A 15,833-nucleotide genomic window follows, 5' to 3' on the forward strand; every position below is an offset into this window, starting at 1 on the left:
CACGCTGGATGGGTGGGTGCCGCCATTTTGTCCCTCGCCGACGCCATCTTCTGCATCCCCTGACTCCATGTGCGACCCGTGGCTGACGCCATCTTGGATGGGGCCTCAAGCCCCCAGCACTCCTGACTCCACACTGCCTGACCAGAACTCCCCCTTGCTGCAGTTGGCCTCCGTTACCCTGGAATAGAGTCGGCCCCGGACGCTAGCGAAAGCCACCACAACGATCGTCATCAACGGCCACGTGACGTCGTGCCTGATCGACTCTGGGAGCACGGAAAGCTTTGTCCACCCCGACACGGTAAGGCGCTGTTCTCTTGTCACCCATCCCGTAAACCAACGGATCTCCCTGGCCTCTGGGTCAAACGCAGTGGAGATAAAGGGGTTCTGCCTAGCGAACCTCACTGTCCAAGGCAGGGAATTCCGCAATTTCCGCCTGTACGTGCTGCCGCACCTCTGCACAGCCACCCTTCTTGGGCTGGATTTCCAGTGCTACCTACAAAGCCTGACCTTTAAATTTGGCGGCCCTATACTCCCCTTACTGTCTGCGGCCTCGTGACCCTTAAGGTCGACCCGCCTTCCCTGTTTGCAAACCTCACCCCGGATTGCAAACCCGTCGCCACCAGGAGCAGACGGTACAGTGCCCAGGACTGGACCTTCATCGGGTCCGAGGGACAAAGGCTGCTGAAGGAAGGGGTCATCGAAGCAAGCAACAGCCCCTGGAGGGCTCAAGTAGTGGTGGTAAAGACCGGGGAGAAACATAGGATGGTCATCGACTACAGCCAGACAATCAACCGGTTTACGTAGCTAGACGCGTACCCTCTCCCCCGTATAGCCGACCTGGTAAACAGGATTGCGCAGTACAAGGTTTTCTCCACAGTGGATCTCAAGTCTGCCTACCACCAGCTTCCCCTCTGTCTTGGGGACCGCCAGTACACTGCCTTCGAAGCAGATGGGCGGCTCTATCACTTTTTAAGGGTTCCCTTCGGTATCATGAACGGGGTCTCGGTCTTCCAGCGTGAGATGGACCGAATGGTTGACCGGTACAGCTTACGCGCAACATTCCCGTATCTTGATAACGTCACCATCTGCGGCCATGACCAGCAGGACCATGACACCAACCTTCGAAAAATTTTTCAGACCGCGAAAATCCTTAATTTGACATACAATAAGGAGAAATGCGTGTTTAGCACCGACCGTCTAGCCATCCTAGGCTACGTAGTGCGAAATGGAGTCTTAGGCTCCGACCCTGAACGCATGCGCCCCCTCATGCGCACTGATGAGCGGGCACGCATGCGCAGTACAGCCAGCATTCTGAAAGCCAGTCGCCGCCGTCAATTTGAAAAGCTGGTTTCATCCGACATTTTTAGAAGCCGGCTGCGGTCGTAGGGCACTGCTTCCCGCAATCGGGAATGCTGCGACGCATGGCCCTGCGATGCTGCCAACACCCGCCCGTGGGTCGCGACCCCGATTTTGAAAATGTCAGTGTTAAGGAACCTGTTCAGTCCAGACAAAAGGGTGCTCATGAACAGAGGTTGAGCCTCCGAACGCAAAGGTACGTGAGCCTAAATCACGTTATTTCTTTCTCATCTTTTATTAGTGAACCCCAAAATAGGATCAAGTAAGTGTGGTGATATGCATCACTGTAAATACGCAAGGGGTTAATGTCGATACAGTACAACTAAGTAAACACTAGAGGGAGCACCGGAGACGTTTGACATGCAGATATACAGCTAATGAACACATAGAATAGGACACGACCAATGGGCAGTTAAGACACCCAGAGGTGAGACTACCACAAGGGGGCAACCCATATAAAAGGACAGGACACACATGCTCTTTCTCTTTCCACAGGCGACACTTAGAGAGAAGGACAGAGGCAGATCAGAGCATCACACCCACCGCATGGCTTAGAGCAGACTGGTTCGTTAGATTGAGTTACTATAGCAAGATTAGCAGGAGAGTCAAACTCAAACAGGAGAATTGTTAACTGTTCAATAAATGTGTTAAACCTATCTCCAAGTCTGAACCTTCCTTTGTGAGAGCATACATCAAGGAAGCAGCTTATGCTACCTGAAGAAGCATAACACAACATGGTTCCAGGAGTGCCTGTTGAATCTATATTCAACTCAAGATCCGTGACTACCAGCAACAGCACCCAGGCAAGATGTTCAAAATTACGGTTCCTCAGCAGCTCAGGTATCACGGCAATCTCAGTGCCAACTGGCGTGCATTCAAACAGAGATTTGAGATATACATGGTAGCATCCGACCTAGATGACGTGGCGGATGCAGAGAAAATATAGCTTCTGCTCACCATTGCGGGTGAAAGTGCAGCAGAAATCTTCAAGACCTTCAAGTACTCCAAAGGGCAAGACAAGAGAGACTTCCAGACTGTCCTGGACAATTTTAAAAATACTGCGAGGGAAACACAAAAGAGATCGGTAAAAGAGGCGAGGTATACTCACCACGAGGCTAAGGTAGGCTTGCAGCAAAGGAAAACGGTAGTTTTGATTGGTGGCCATCTTGAGAAAGAAGCCGCACATGTGCAGTTCCCCAGAAGACGTGAACCGGCAAAACAATGTTCTGCGCATGCGTGAGAAGCCGCGCATGCACAGTTGCGAAAAGGTGCACAGTACAGGAAAAGCGATCTGCGCATGCGCAATCCATTCCTATGCTCAACGTCACAAGCGTCATGATGTCAGAGGCCCCAGACCACTTAAAGGGGAAATGACTGAAAATAAGAAAAAAAATTTAAAGCTGAAAAACACAATTTTTTCACCTGGATCGAAAGCACAATGCCTGAAATTCGACCAGTAGCTGAAAGTAACCTCCGCAGAACCCTGCAACAACAGTTGGCACCGCCCTAAGAGATGATTTAATCCTTGAAGACTACGACTCCGACGTTGATTACTTCTTTGGACATTGCGAGCACAGTGACAGCTCCGACACAGAACGTGATGATCAGGGGCGTCATTCTCCGACCCCCCCGCCGGGTCGGAGAATGGCCGTTGGCCGCCGTGAATTCCGCCCCCGCCCCCGCCAAAGTCTCCGGTACCGGAGATTGGGCGGGGGCGGGAATCGGGCCCGCCAGTTGGCGGGACCCCCCGCTCAATTCTCCGGCCCAGATGGGCCTGTCCCGCCGGCGTAAATCAAAGCTGGTATTTACCGGCGGGACCAGGCGGCGTGGGCGGGCTCCGGGGTCCTGGGGGGGGGCGCGGGGCGATCTGACCCTGGAGGGTGCCCCCACGGTGGCCTGGCCCGCGATCGGGGCCCACCGATCCGCGGGCGGGCCTGTGCCGTGGGGGCACTCTTTCCCTTCCGCCTCCGCCACGGCCTCCACCATGGCGGAGGCGGAAGAGACTCTCCCCACTGCGCGTGCGCGGGAAACTGTCGGCGGCCGCTGACGCTCCCACGCATGCGCCGCATTTCCGCGCCAGCTGGTGGGGCAACAAACGCCATTTCCGCTAGCTGGCGGGGCAACAAACGCCATTTCCGCCAGCTGGCGGGTCAACAAACGCCATTTCCGCCAGCTGGCGGGGCGGAAATCCCTCCGGCGCCGGCCTAGCCCCTCAATGTTGGTGCTTGGCCCCCAAAGATGCGGAGAATTCCGCACCTTTGGGCCGGCGCGATGCCCGTCTGATTGGCGCCGTTTTGGGCGCCAGTCGGCAGACATCGCGCCGTTGGGGGAGAATTTCGTCCATGGTCCTTGAAGACTACGACTCAGACGTTGATTACTTCTTTGGACATAGCGAGCACAATCACAGCTCCGACACAAAATGTGATGATATGGTCCTTGAAGACAACGACTCGGAAGATGATTTCATCATTGGACGTGGTGACCTCAGTACCAAATCCGAACCGCAACGAGATGTGTTGTACAGTGAAGAATCCGTCACAGACATGGACAAGTTCTTCGGATTTGAGGATCCTCAGCCCAGCACAGACGATATCCTAACCCAGAAGTACAGGATTCTGCTGCGGCCTGACACCAAGAGACAGAGAGCGGTACAAGCCCACAGAGAGCGGCCTGATGCCAAGAGTCAGAGAGCGGTACAAGCCCACAGAGAGCGGCCTGACGCCACACCAGTGGTCCACGCACCACGAACAGTGTTCCACGCACCACGAAGTGTCCCCGACTCCACACAGAGAGTGGTCCATGCACCACGAAGAGTCCCTGACTCCACACAGAGAGTGGTCCATGCACCACGAAGAGTCCCCGACTCCACACAGAGAGTGGTCCACGCACCACGAAGAGTCCCTGACTCCACACAGAGAGTGGTCCATGCACCACGAAGAGTCCCCGACTCCACACAGAGAGTGTTCCACGCACCAAGAAGAGTCCCCGACTCCACACAGAGAGTGGTCCACGCACCACGAAGAGTCCCCGACTCCACACAGAGAGTGGTCCACGCACCACGAAGAGTCCCCGACTCCACTGCGAGATCACTGTACGTCTCCACACAGAGAACACAGACAGACTCCCCAGCGAGACCACTGCACGACTCCGCTGAGAGCACACAGATCGACTCTACAGCGAGACCACTGCATGACTCCACACAGGGAACGATGCCAGACTTCACAGAGAGAGCGATACAAGCCTCCACAGCGAGCTCGTTGACAGACTCCACGATGGAAGCAACGCAAGACACCAGAGCGCAGTCCTCGCATGAACAAGACCTTGAAGGTTTAGCAACCCTATCTGAGCAACCAGCAGCAGACAATGAAAGTCTGCCACGCTCAAGTGCACAGCAAGCCGACTATGACAGTCTACCACGCTCACGTGAACAACAAAAAGACTATGACAGTCTACCCAGATTATTTGAGCCACCAGAAGAAGACTCTGACAGTCTACCCAGCTCATCTAACCGACAAGAAGACACTGAAGGTCTACCCACTGTATGTGCGACAAGTGACAAAGGCTTCACAATTCCCATACAAGATGTGCGACATCTCAGCGAGACTGACAGATCTCAGCTAGTATGTAGAGAGGCACTCGACAATCAAAGTGAGGCTACTAGTGACTCCAGTGACACCACGTTAATTCAAACCTCATCTACTCGAGCCTCTCCACAAGAAAATGCACTCCTGAACATTTTGACTCCGGACGGGGAGCATCAAGATACCTCAGATGATTGAAGTGAACCTGAAATGACTCCGGACGGGGAGTGTCAAGAAACCAAAGCTGATTCAGGTGAACCAGAAAGGGCTCCAGACGGGCAGCATCGACAAGCCAAAGATGATTCTAATGAACCGGACATGACTCCAGACGGGGAGCACCGAGGAATCAGAGACGGCGTGCTCAATGAAACAGCAGATGCCACAAAGGACACTGACACAAGTAACTTTGTGAAGGACTGGACCACAGAGGGTGGTCATTGAGCAGAACAACAAAACCAACAACAAAGACAACAACAAGAAGCGTACCAAAGGCACCAACGTCAACAACAAGCATAACAAAACCAACAACACTGGAACAATGACTGGTACGACATGGTACAACTCTGCAAATGCAGGGCAATGTAACAGCACAGCTCCGAACACTGGCAAGTGTACAGCCAGACCATGGCATGACAGCAAATCTCACCAATTCAAGTTTGCTCCACTACAAACAAGCAAACCAGCTTTCAAGGCAGATGAGTTTGCTCCACTATGAACAAGCAAACCAGCTTTCAAAGCAGATGACAAACTGCATCAATACCGCAAACACAGACACCAGTCCAGGTCAGACAAGAAAGATGACATCAAGAATCGCTGCCACAAGCATCGAAAAAAAAAAAGAGTCCAAATCAGACAACGACGTGATTTGACCATTTGCACACCTCCTGATGACTTCTTGGTTTCTTCAGCACAGGGACGCTGACAGCGTTCACAAGGAAATGACAACATCAACATCAATACTTTCATGACACAACAAGAAAGCTACTCGACCATATAAATTCATGAACTTTGGCCTCATACATGTTATTGTAGGGGCTGGTTTAGCACACTGGGCTAAATCGCTGGCTTTTAAAGCAGATCAAGGCAGGCCAGCAGCACGGTTCAATTCCCGTACCAGCCTCCCCGAACAGGCGCTGGAATGTGGCGACTAGGAGCTTTTCACAGTAACTTCATTGAAGCATACTCGTGACAATAAGCGATTTTCATTTCATTCCATTTCATTTGGTATTGTATAATCATCACTGTCATCATGATTTGTACATGTCATCACTTATCTACCTATTTTGTTCAATTTTCTTTAATACCGTACAGAAAATATGTAACACGAAAAAAGGGGATGTGGTGATATGCATCACTGTAAATACACAAGGGGTTAATGTAGATACACTGCAACTAAGTAAACACTAGAGGGTGCACCGGAGACGTTATGACATGCAGACATACAGCTAATGAACACATAGAATAGGGCACGACCAATGGGCAATCAAGACACCTAGAGGTGAGACTACCACAAGGGGGCAACCCATATAAAAGGACAGGACACACATGCTCTTTTTCTTTCCACAGGCGACACTTAGAGAGAAAGACAGAGGCAGATCAGAGCATCACACCCACCGCATGGCTTAGAGCAGACTGGTTCGTTAGATTGAGTTACTATAGCAAGATTAGCAGGAGAGTCGAACTCAAGTAGGAGAATTGTTAACTGTTCAATAAATGTGTTAAATCTATCTCCAAGTTTGAACCTTCCTTTGTCAGAGTATACATCAAGGAAGCAGCTTATGCTACATGAAGAAGCATAACACTACAGTAAGGACTTTCTATCTTTATAACTGGATACAAAACATGATCATAGCATTTGGATGGAGAAGTCTGTCAGTCTATTCCAACCTTTGTTCAAATTAAACATTGGTCCATCCAGGTTAATCATTCAATAAATGCAATGCTGGCCTGCCTGGATCTCCTCGAACAGTAAGTCAACTGATTCAAATAATAAATATATCTTGGAAGCAGCAGGAGATGTGTAAGATTGCTTGAGTGTAATTGCTAAAACATGGCATTATTGTGACTTTTGAACAGCAATTGCTTCAATGGTGGCATGGTGGCACAGTAATTTCACAGTGCCAGAGACCTGGGTTCGATTCTGACCTTGGGTGACTGTGTGGAGTTTACATGTTCTCCCCATGTCTGCGTGGGTTTCCTCCGGGTGATCTGGTTTCCTCCCACAATCCAAAGATGTGCATGTTAGATGGATTGGCCATGCTAAATTGCCCCTTAGTGTCCAAAGATGTGTAGGTTAGGTGATGGGGTTGCGGGGATAGGATGAGGGAGAAGGCCAGGGTGTGGTGCTCTTTCAGAAGGTCGGTGTAGACTTGATGGGCTGAATGGCCTCATTCTGCACTGTAAGGATTCTATGATGTTTCCTGCTGTGAGTTTGGAGCAGCAGCAGCCTTAACATGTTCCTAACACACAACAGTTTAAATTTTGTCTTCAGCTACAAGGGCACAATTGGTTTTTTTTCTTGAAAAAAAATAAATTTAGAGTGCACAATTCTTTTCCAATTAAGGGGCAATTTAGCGTGGCCAATCCACCTACCCTGCACATCTTTGGGCTGTGGGCCGAAACCCACGCAAGCACAGGGAGAATGTACAAACCCCACACGGACAGTGACCCAGAGCCGGAATCGAACCTGGGACCTTGACGCCGTGAGGCAGCAGTGCTAACCACTGTGCCACCGTGCTGCCCCTACGAGGCTACAATTGTTAACAAAATATTTTGAAATTACATGCTTAGACTAACATGGAACAATGGCAAATGGCATTAAACCTAGAACAATGCAGGATGGTGACTGTATGTCGGACAAACACAGACGTACTCACACTTTCCCAACTCTGTTTAAATGGCACTAAGAAGGGGATCTCTTGACATGCAGCTGCAATGGGTGTTGGCAAAGAAGTAAGCAGCCAATCACATCAAAGTCTTCAGACATAGAAAACCAGGGGGTTAAAGCACCTCGCATCTTTCACTCTTTATTTAAATCTTCAAACAGTAAAATAAACGACTACAACTAGATTAAGATAGGAGCCAAAATAAAGATCAGGTTTAAAATAAATACAAATGTGGAATATTTATTGTTATGGAGAAATCTGCCATTCCACAAATATGAAGTTGGCTTTCAGTGACAATGAGGGTGTTTCGCGAGAATCACAAAGATCGTATGTCATTAAAAGCTTATTTACACCTCATTTAACAATGTAACTTTTTCAAGAATCTTTACAGTGAGGCTAACACTGCTAATTCCTGAATAGTATGTGATCACTGGCAGCAGCTTCTGGGTCTCTGCATTGTTCTGCCCAAGCGTGACAGTATTACCATTATCACTGTTATGATCCACCTTTAAGAGGTGTGGTTATGTTTCCAATGTACAGTAGTGGAAGGTATGTGATGTAACATGCTGGCATTGTGAAGATCTGCCTGTATAAGGCAGAACCATCCTTGAATAAAGATTCCACATGATTGTCTTACTGATCTTATCAGTGCCTTTGTGTGCCAAGATGTAATTTCCACAGACGTTAACAGAACGCACCAATTTCCACCACAAAACTAAGGCCAAGAAGTAATGATCACATCCCTCCGAGAGTCTCTGATGAGAGCACGCACTCTCCTCAATCTTGGCAGAGAGCAAACAGGCAATGTTAATTCCAGTACGCACTGATTCTTCTTGTCGAATGAGTTGTAAACATTAAAAATATATCCCTTGTAAAGGAATGGATGAGAGAAGTGGTTAATTTACAGCTGGCCAAGATTGCACAGCTATGTGATCTTGACTGCACACTGGTTTATTTGCACAGCACAGATGCACTGTTCTCCTAGAAAAACTTAGTGGTTTAGCATGGTTAAGAGCTTGTGGTTGCGTTTCACACACTAATCACACAGCAGCAATATCCTCGCAGTTGGTCCCTAGTTGATTATAGTCCAGCTGAATAATCTGTTGTGAATACTGAAATGACACACATGATTCCAATATGATGAGGTTTGTGCTGAATGATAAATATATATCTGTTCAATTCTGTCAATTCTGTGCTTGAAAAGACCTGCCCTCTTTGCCTGCTTGGCTGAAGGGAAGAACTTACATTTATATCGAGCCTCACATGACCTCAGGGTGTTCCAATGCAAGTTGCGGCCAATTAAGTCCTTCTGAGGTATAGTTACTGTTGTGTGAACTTCTGAACCTGAGATTGTTTTGACACTTGATGATCTGTCAAAGGTTCCAATAGTTTACCTCAAACTAGTGCAACAAAGTAGAACTGCTCCCTGCACAGCTATGTTGAACTGCTTGTTGAAAAATAAACTTATCCTAAATCTAACAAAACCAAAATAACATCTAATTATGTTATGATGCTAAAAGTAGTTGGCAAGTCTTCTTAAACTGCTGAAGTTTATGTTTTCTCTGTTCCGAACATTACAGGCAGCAGATGCATAACAAAGTCACTTTTAAAAGTTAAAACTCTTGAGAAAGCTATAATCAGTCCAGTTAACTTGCTGGGTGATCGGAATTAAACTCATTTGATATTGATTACTGTTGCATAACAGGCCACTGCGCAAAGAAATCTCCCGACCTCGGGCAATACATTGCATTACGGCGAATGCTTTCATGTGAATGTGACTCCACTGATTGTTGGTTACACATATATGAATATCTAGGTCTGGCGTGTGATGTGTTGGGTGTTCTGGATCACATACAGGTCACCAACACTCGTGCAATGGTGCCATGCAATCATAGATTAAGGAGGTTCACTGGTTCCCAGGCCGCATGCCCTTTCTGTGGCCAAGGGGAGTCCATGTTCCACGGCCATGTAGATTTCCCGACGTTGCAGCCCCTTTTTACCTTTTTAAAGGGGGCTGCTGCTCAACATTTGATTGCACTTCGCCCCCATGCTCCTAATCTTCGGTCACCCAGCGCGGAGGAGGAAGGAGGAGGACCTCATTGCAAGCCTGCTCCTGGGCTTGGCCGAGTTGGCCATTAACAGGTTCAGGTAGTGGATGGTCAAGGGGGTCATCTGATCTGGCTGTAGCTCTTCTACTGAGGCTACATTTGTAGCTGGGTGGCCTTGGGGAGGGAGCATGCCGCGTTCTGGCATGTTTCAGGCCTTCCGTGATCAATGGGCATCGCGAGGGCTGGGGTGCAGACATTTTAATCTATTTACAGTGCCGCACCAGGGCTGTCATCCCCTCTCAATTGTTTAATTAATTGATTTTTGTTTACTCAATAAGATTATATTGCCAACTGCAACCATGGTTAGAGGTAACATTTTAGCAATTAATTTCTCATAATTCTGTGGGTTTAAACCCCATGTCAGGACTTGAGTACATTGTCTGAGTTGACACTTCAGTACAGTACTGATAGAGCACTGCATTGCCAGAAGTGCCATTTGTCAGTCAGGCTAAACTGAGGCCACTGGCGAATTCATATGGAGGCAACATGTGTCTCAGCTGTCAGCTGGAGTGCAGTGAAACCCGCAAGTCACATTGCTCTTTTAGGGAAGGGCCCCTGCACCTTGTGCCATTCAGGCAGTTGACAGGCCAGTGGTGCCCCCCCCCCCCCGCCCCCCCCACCCCCCCCCGGCACACCGTAGGATCATGGACTCTGGGGCGGAGGTCCTTCCCGCCAAGAACTACCAACCTATCACAGGCTAGCAGCTCTCCTGTACTCAACAATGCCACTGTGGCTGCTGCTAGTACTACTCCCAGCCAAGGCCTCAGAGACTCAGGCACAGGTAAGTGACAGTGGGGAGTGGGAGTGGGAAGGGACAACAGCATGGATACGGGGTGGCATTTCGCAATCCCACTTCCTGTTGTGTGTCTTTGAACGAGGGATCCTGCCCCGGGTATTGCTTGTCATGCTCCTTGCATGGCAAGCCCCCCAATCACTGCTGGCTTAATACCAGGAGCAGTGGGATGAGGCTCCACTTAACGGCCTCAATTAGTGGCAGGATGGGAAGAGGAGGTGAATTCTTCCCACATCTTGCCCAACGTGGGACCCCCAATCAGGATCACTTAAAGCACAGCCAGATTAACAAACATGACAGATTAACTGGCCCAGTAAATTTGTCACATGACCTCAAGGTGCATCCTCTGACTCTCAATTGCCTCACCCTCATCAATATCTGGTCAGCCAACATTATCTGGTCATTCCTGTTTGTGGAACCTCTGTGCCACATTTCCTACAACTGTGACCACACTTCATTCAATTGGCTGCCAAGTATTTTAGTGAGCTTTTCAGTGCATATTACCACCTCCACAAAGCTATCCTGAGTTTCATGGAGATGGCCTCCACACTTTTCTATCTGCTTTTGACCAATTTATGCTCAAACCACATTTTTAATCTTTAATATTTTTGCCGCTCTCCATTTAGCTTTCACCCACAATTACTTCAATGATTAAGTCTTTATGTTCATTTATAATGCAGTATTTGTTAAAATAGCAGAAAACCCCCATGAAATGGCAGCAAGTTATCGCTTTCACATTCCACAGATTGCCGCATTACGAAGAAACCCTGTGGGACAGAAAAAAGCTGTTAGAATAACCTGCTCCGCTTTGTCAGTCACTAACTGGTGTGAGGGTGGGGCAAAATGCTCATATTTCCTCCCTAACAGCACTGTGGGTGTACCTGCACTTCAGCGACTGCTGTGGTTCAAGAAGGCAGCTCACCAACACCTTCTGAAGGGCAGCCAGGAATGGACAATATAGGGTGTAGGGGGGGAGGTTTGGGTTTGTATGTTGAAGGGGATGCTGCTGGGGGGATTGCTATTGTATTTGCTATTGTTGGTTATCTTTTGTTGGGTGTATATTTGATGAAAAAGTGGAAAATGAGGAGGATAAAAATATAGGGATGGGCAATAAATGCCGGCCTAGCCAGTGTGCCCACATCCCGTGAATAAATTAAAAAGGTCAACATGTCAAATCATTCCACAGAGCAAAGCAGAATCTACACCAGGTAAGAAAAAGAAGAGTTTTCACACAGGAAAGTCCGACAAACAACTGAGAGATCAATGAGCGGATGATTTGTTTTCCTGATTAATGTAGGCCAGGAGATCGAGCGAACTTGCTCTCTACTTCCCTTTCTCCCTCTTATCTGAATCGTGCTCTGGGATTATTTACATCGACCCAAGGCCGTAGCCAGTCTCTCAGTTTAATGCCTCCTTTGACAAGCGACACCTCCAACAGTGCAGCACTCCCACAGTACAGCCTGAAATATTTGCTGAGAATAATTCTTCCCCTTACAATCCATAGAATCCCGACAGTGCAGAAGAAAGCCATTTGGCCTATCGTGTTTGCAACGACCTTCCGAAAGAGCATTTTATCTAGGCCCATTCCCCCACCCTTTCCCTGTAACCCCACCTAACCTACACATAATCTTTGGACACTAAAGGCAATTTAGCATGGTCAATCCACCTTACCTGTACATCTTTGGACTGTGGGAGGAAACCAGAGCACCCGAAGGAAACCATGCAGATATGGGGAGAATGTGCAAACTCCACATAGACAGTTAACTAAGGCCGGAATTGAACCCGGGTCCCTGATGCTGTGAGGTAGCAGTGCTAAACATTGTGCCACTGTGCCACACTCATGCATGCTCGAATATCTGGAGTGGGGCAGACCATGTATTCTGACTCAAAGACATCCCCTCCCCACCCAAGCCTGCTTGACCTGCCTCCAAAGGCCTTATTGACACCGTGAGAAGGTGTTGACCAAATGAACATGATCAGTAAAATTCAAGAAAATAACCACCACCTTTTCAAAATTGCTCCCTCCAGAATCTTATTGCTCTCACATCCAGACTCACTTAACCAAAGAAAAACAAAATACTGCAGATTTTTATAGAATTTACAGTGCAGAAGGAGCCCTTTAGGCTCATCGAGTCTGCACCGGGTCTTGAAATGAGCACCCTACCTAAGGCTACAGCTCCACCCTATCCCCACACCTCCACGCTATCCCCGGAACCCCACTGATGTGTTATGTATGTTGGATTAACACGGACTGCAACTTGATGCAGTATCACTTGAAAACAGGCTTCCAATGCTGTAGATGGTTCAACACTGCTTTATTGAACTTGCCGAGTAATGTATACAGTTTTCTGTGGGTCGACACTCTATTAATCTAAGCTTGCTAACCTTGGTCTGGCTTGCCCAGACTTGCTCTGTGCTATGTGTAGTAGGTACTGACTGTACATTGCACCCTGACTGTTGCTACAGCTATTACCAGTACGAAGAGGCCAAGCCTTCCTGCCTCATGTGCTTTATACTGGTCATGTACCCTGTAGTGTCCTGCCTGGTGATTGCTTGTTCTGTATTCTGTGTGGTGATTGGTTCCTGTGTGTGTCCATCACTGCCTGTCTGTATCTCATTATGAACGTGAGTGCATATTATGACATCTCCCCTTTTTAAATAAATGTTGGATGTTGCGGCTGTGTGCTTGTATTTACATGTGTGACTATGTGCAAAATGGTGAGTGAGTGAACATATATACATGGGAAGGTGTCTATCGTACAGAACAAGGTGAACAAAATTTACACAGTTAAAGTCTATAATTCCAGTCTTTGTGGTGGGCGACGGATTCTTGTCGACCGCCTCAGAGATGGCGGGGGGGATGCCGGCGTCTCGACAGGCGGGTTTGCTGCCAGATTGGCGGGCTCGTGGTTTGAAATGTCCGGAGGAGGCGTCTCGACATACGGAGGTGTGTGGTCAGGTAGTGGTGGGCAGGCAACTTTATGCAGTGCCCTTCTGTTGCGCCTGAGAATGGAGCCATCAGCCATGCGAACAACGAAAGACCTCGGGGCAGCCTGTCGTATAACAACAGCTGGGGCTGACCAACCTCCCTCAGGCAGCTTGATGCGAACAACATCTTCTGGAGCCAGCACAGGCAACTCAGTGGCATGAGCATCATACGTGATCTTCTGCTGGTCTCTGAGTCGCTGCACTTTTCTTCGCACATTGAGGTGATCAAGGTCTGGAAAGTGGATGGCTGGAACAGTTGTCCGCAGCTTGCGATTCATGAGTAGTTGAGCCGGAGACAGTGCAAGGTTAAAATCAGATGCAGAGTCTGCAGCCTTGCAGAGGAGCTGCTTGACAATGTGGACCCCTTTTTCCACCTTCCCGTTTGACTGCGGGTAATGGGGACTGGATATGACATGTTTGAAGTGGTAGGATTGTGCAAAGTTGGACCACTCTTGGCTGTGGAAACATGGACCGTTGTCGCTCATCACTGTGAGTGGTATACCGTGCCCGGCAAACGTCTCCTTGCAGGCCTTGATGACTGATTTTGACGTGAAGTCCGACAGCTTCACAATTTCTGGGTAGTTCGAAAAGTAATTGATCAGAAGTACATAGTCACGCCCATTTGGGTGAAAGAGGTCTATTCCCACCTTGGAGTACGGAGAGGTCACGAGCTCATGTTGTTGGAGCGTCTCCTTGGGCTGAGATGGTTGGAATCTCTGGCATGTGGTGCAATTGAGGACCATGTTGGAGATGTCCTGGCTGATCCCAAGCCAGTAAACTGCCTGTCGAGCTCTGCGTCGGCATTTCTCGACTCCAAGGTGCTTGAGCACCATGGCCTGCATGCTGTGGGGGTTAACAATTCGATCCAGTTTCAGAATGATCCCTTCAAAAACCGTCAAGTCATCCTTGACATTAAAAAACTGGGGGCATTGCCCCTTGTGCCACCCATTTGCGAGGTGGTGCATTACCCTTTGCAGCAGATTTCTGCTCGTATCTGGACGACACGTTCATCAGTGGCCGGGAGGTTGCTGACGCACATCTGCACCTGTGCCTCAATTTCGCGAATGAAGTCTCCATGTTCGCAGGGCGTGGTGATGGATCTGGATAGGGCATCCGCGATTATCAACTCCTTGCCCGGTGTGTAGACGAGGTCGAAATCATATCGGCGGAGTCGCAGAAGAATGCGCTGTAGCCGGGGCGTCATGTCATTTAAATCCTTCTGGATGATGTGGACTAATGGTCTGTGGTCTGTTTCCACCGTGAACTTTGACAGACTGTATACGTAATCGTGGAATTTAACAATTCCTGTTAGGAGACCCAGGCACTCCTTTTCAATCTGTGCGTACCTTTGCTCGGTCGGAGTCATGGTCCTGGATGCGTATGCCACTGGAGCCCAGGACGAGGAGTCACCAATGCCGTCCTGGCTTGTGTCCGTGGATATTTTTGTTTCCTTGGTCGGGTCAAAGAACGCCAGGACTGGGGCCGTGGTGAGCTTTGCCTTGAGCTCCATCCACTCCGTTTGATGTGTTGGTGTCCACTGGAATACTGTGGTCTTTTTTACTAAATGCCGGGCTGTGGTGTGGATGTTAGGAATGAATTTTCCCAGAAATTTCACCATCCCCAGGAAGTGTAGTACCGCCTTTTTTTCCTCTGGGGTCTTCATGGCATTGATTGCCATTACTTTGTCGGAATCAGGTTGCACACCCTGCTGGGATATTTGGTCACCCAGAAATTTGATTGATGACAGGCCAAATGAGCATTTGGCCCTGTTTAGCTTGAGGCCATTCTCGTGGACCCTTTTAAAGACCTGTTTGAGCCGATCTATGTGCTTCTTGGGGGTCATGGACCAGATTATCACATCGTCCACATAGACCCGCACACCCTCGATGACCTCCATCATTTTCTCCATTATGCGGTGAAAGACTTCAGAGGCCGAAATGTTACTGAAAGGCATGCGGTTGAAACAGTACCTGCCGAACAGAGTGTTAAACGTGCAGAGCTTCCTGCTGGAGTCGTCCAGTTGTATCTGCCCGAAACCACGTGAGGCGTCCAGCTTGGTAAAGAATTTGGCGTGTGCCATCTCAGAGGTTAATTCTTCCTGCTTCGGGATCGGGTAGTGCTC

General features: G+C 48.8%; 1 long non-coding RNA gene across 1 annotated transcript in view; it reads right to left on the reverse strand.

Moving 5' to 3' along the window:
• Positions 1–9,142, reverse strand: part of LOC140398012 (uncharacterized) — a 79,565-nt gene extending 70,423 nt beyond the window's left edge. The window contains exon 1 of the long non-coding RNA XR_011937377.1: positions 9,068–9,142. This is a non-coding gene — a long non-coding RNA (uncharacterized lncRNA). The remainder of the gene's footprint in view (positions 1–9,067) is intronic.
• Positions 9,143–15,833: the final 6,691 nt, after the last annotated feature.

Source organism: Scyliorhinus torazame, chromosome 21, assembly GCF_047496885.1.
Source record: "Scyliorhinus torazame isolate Kashiwa2021f chromosome 21, sScyTor2.1, whole genome shotgun sequence".
Lineage (NCBI taxonomy): Eukaryota > Metazoa > Chordata > Chondrichthyes > Carcharhiniformes > Scyliorhinidae > Scyliorhinus > Scyliorhinus torazame.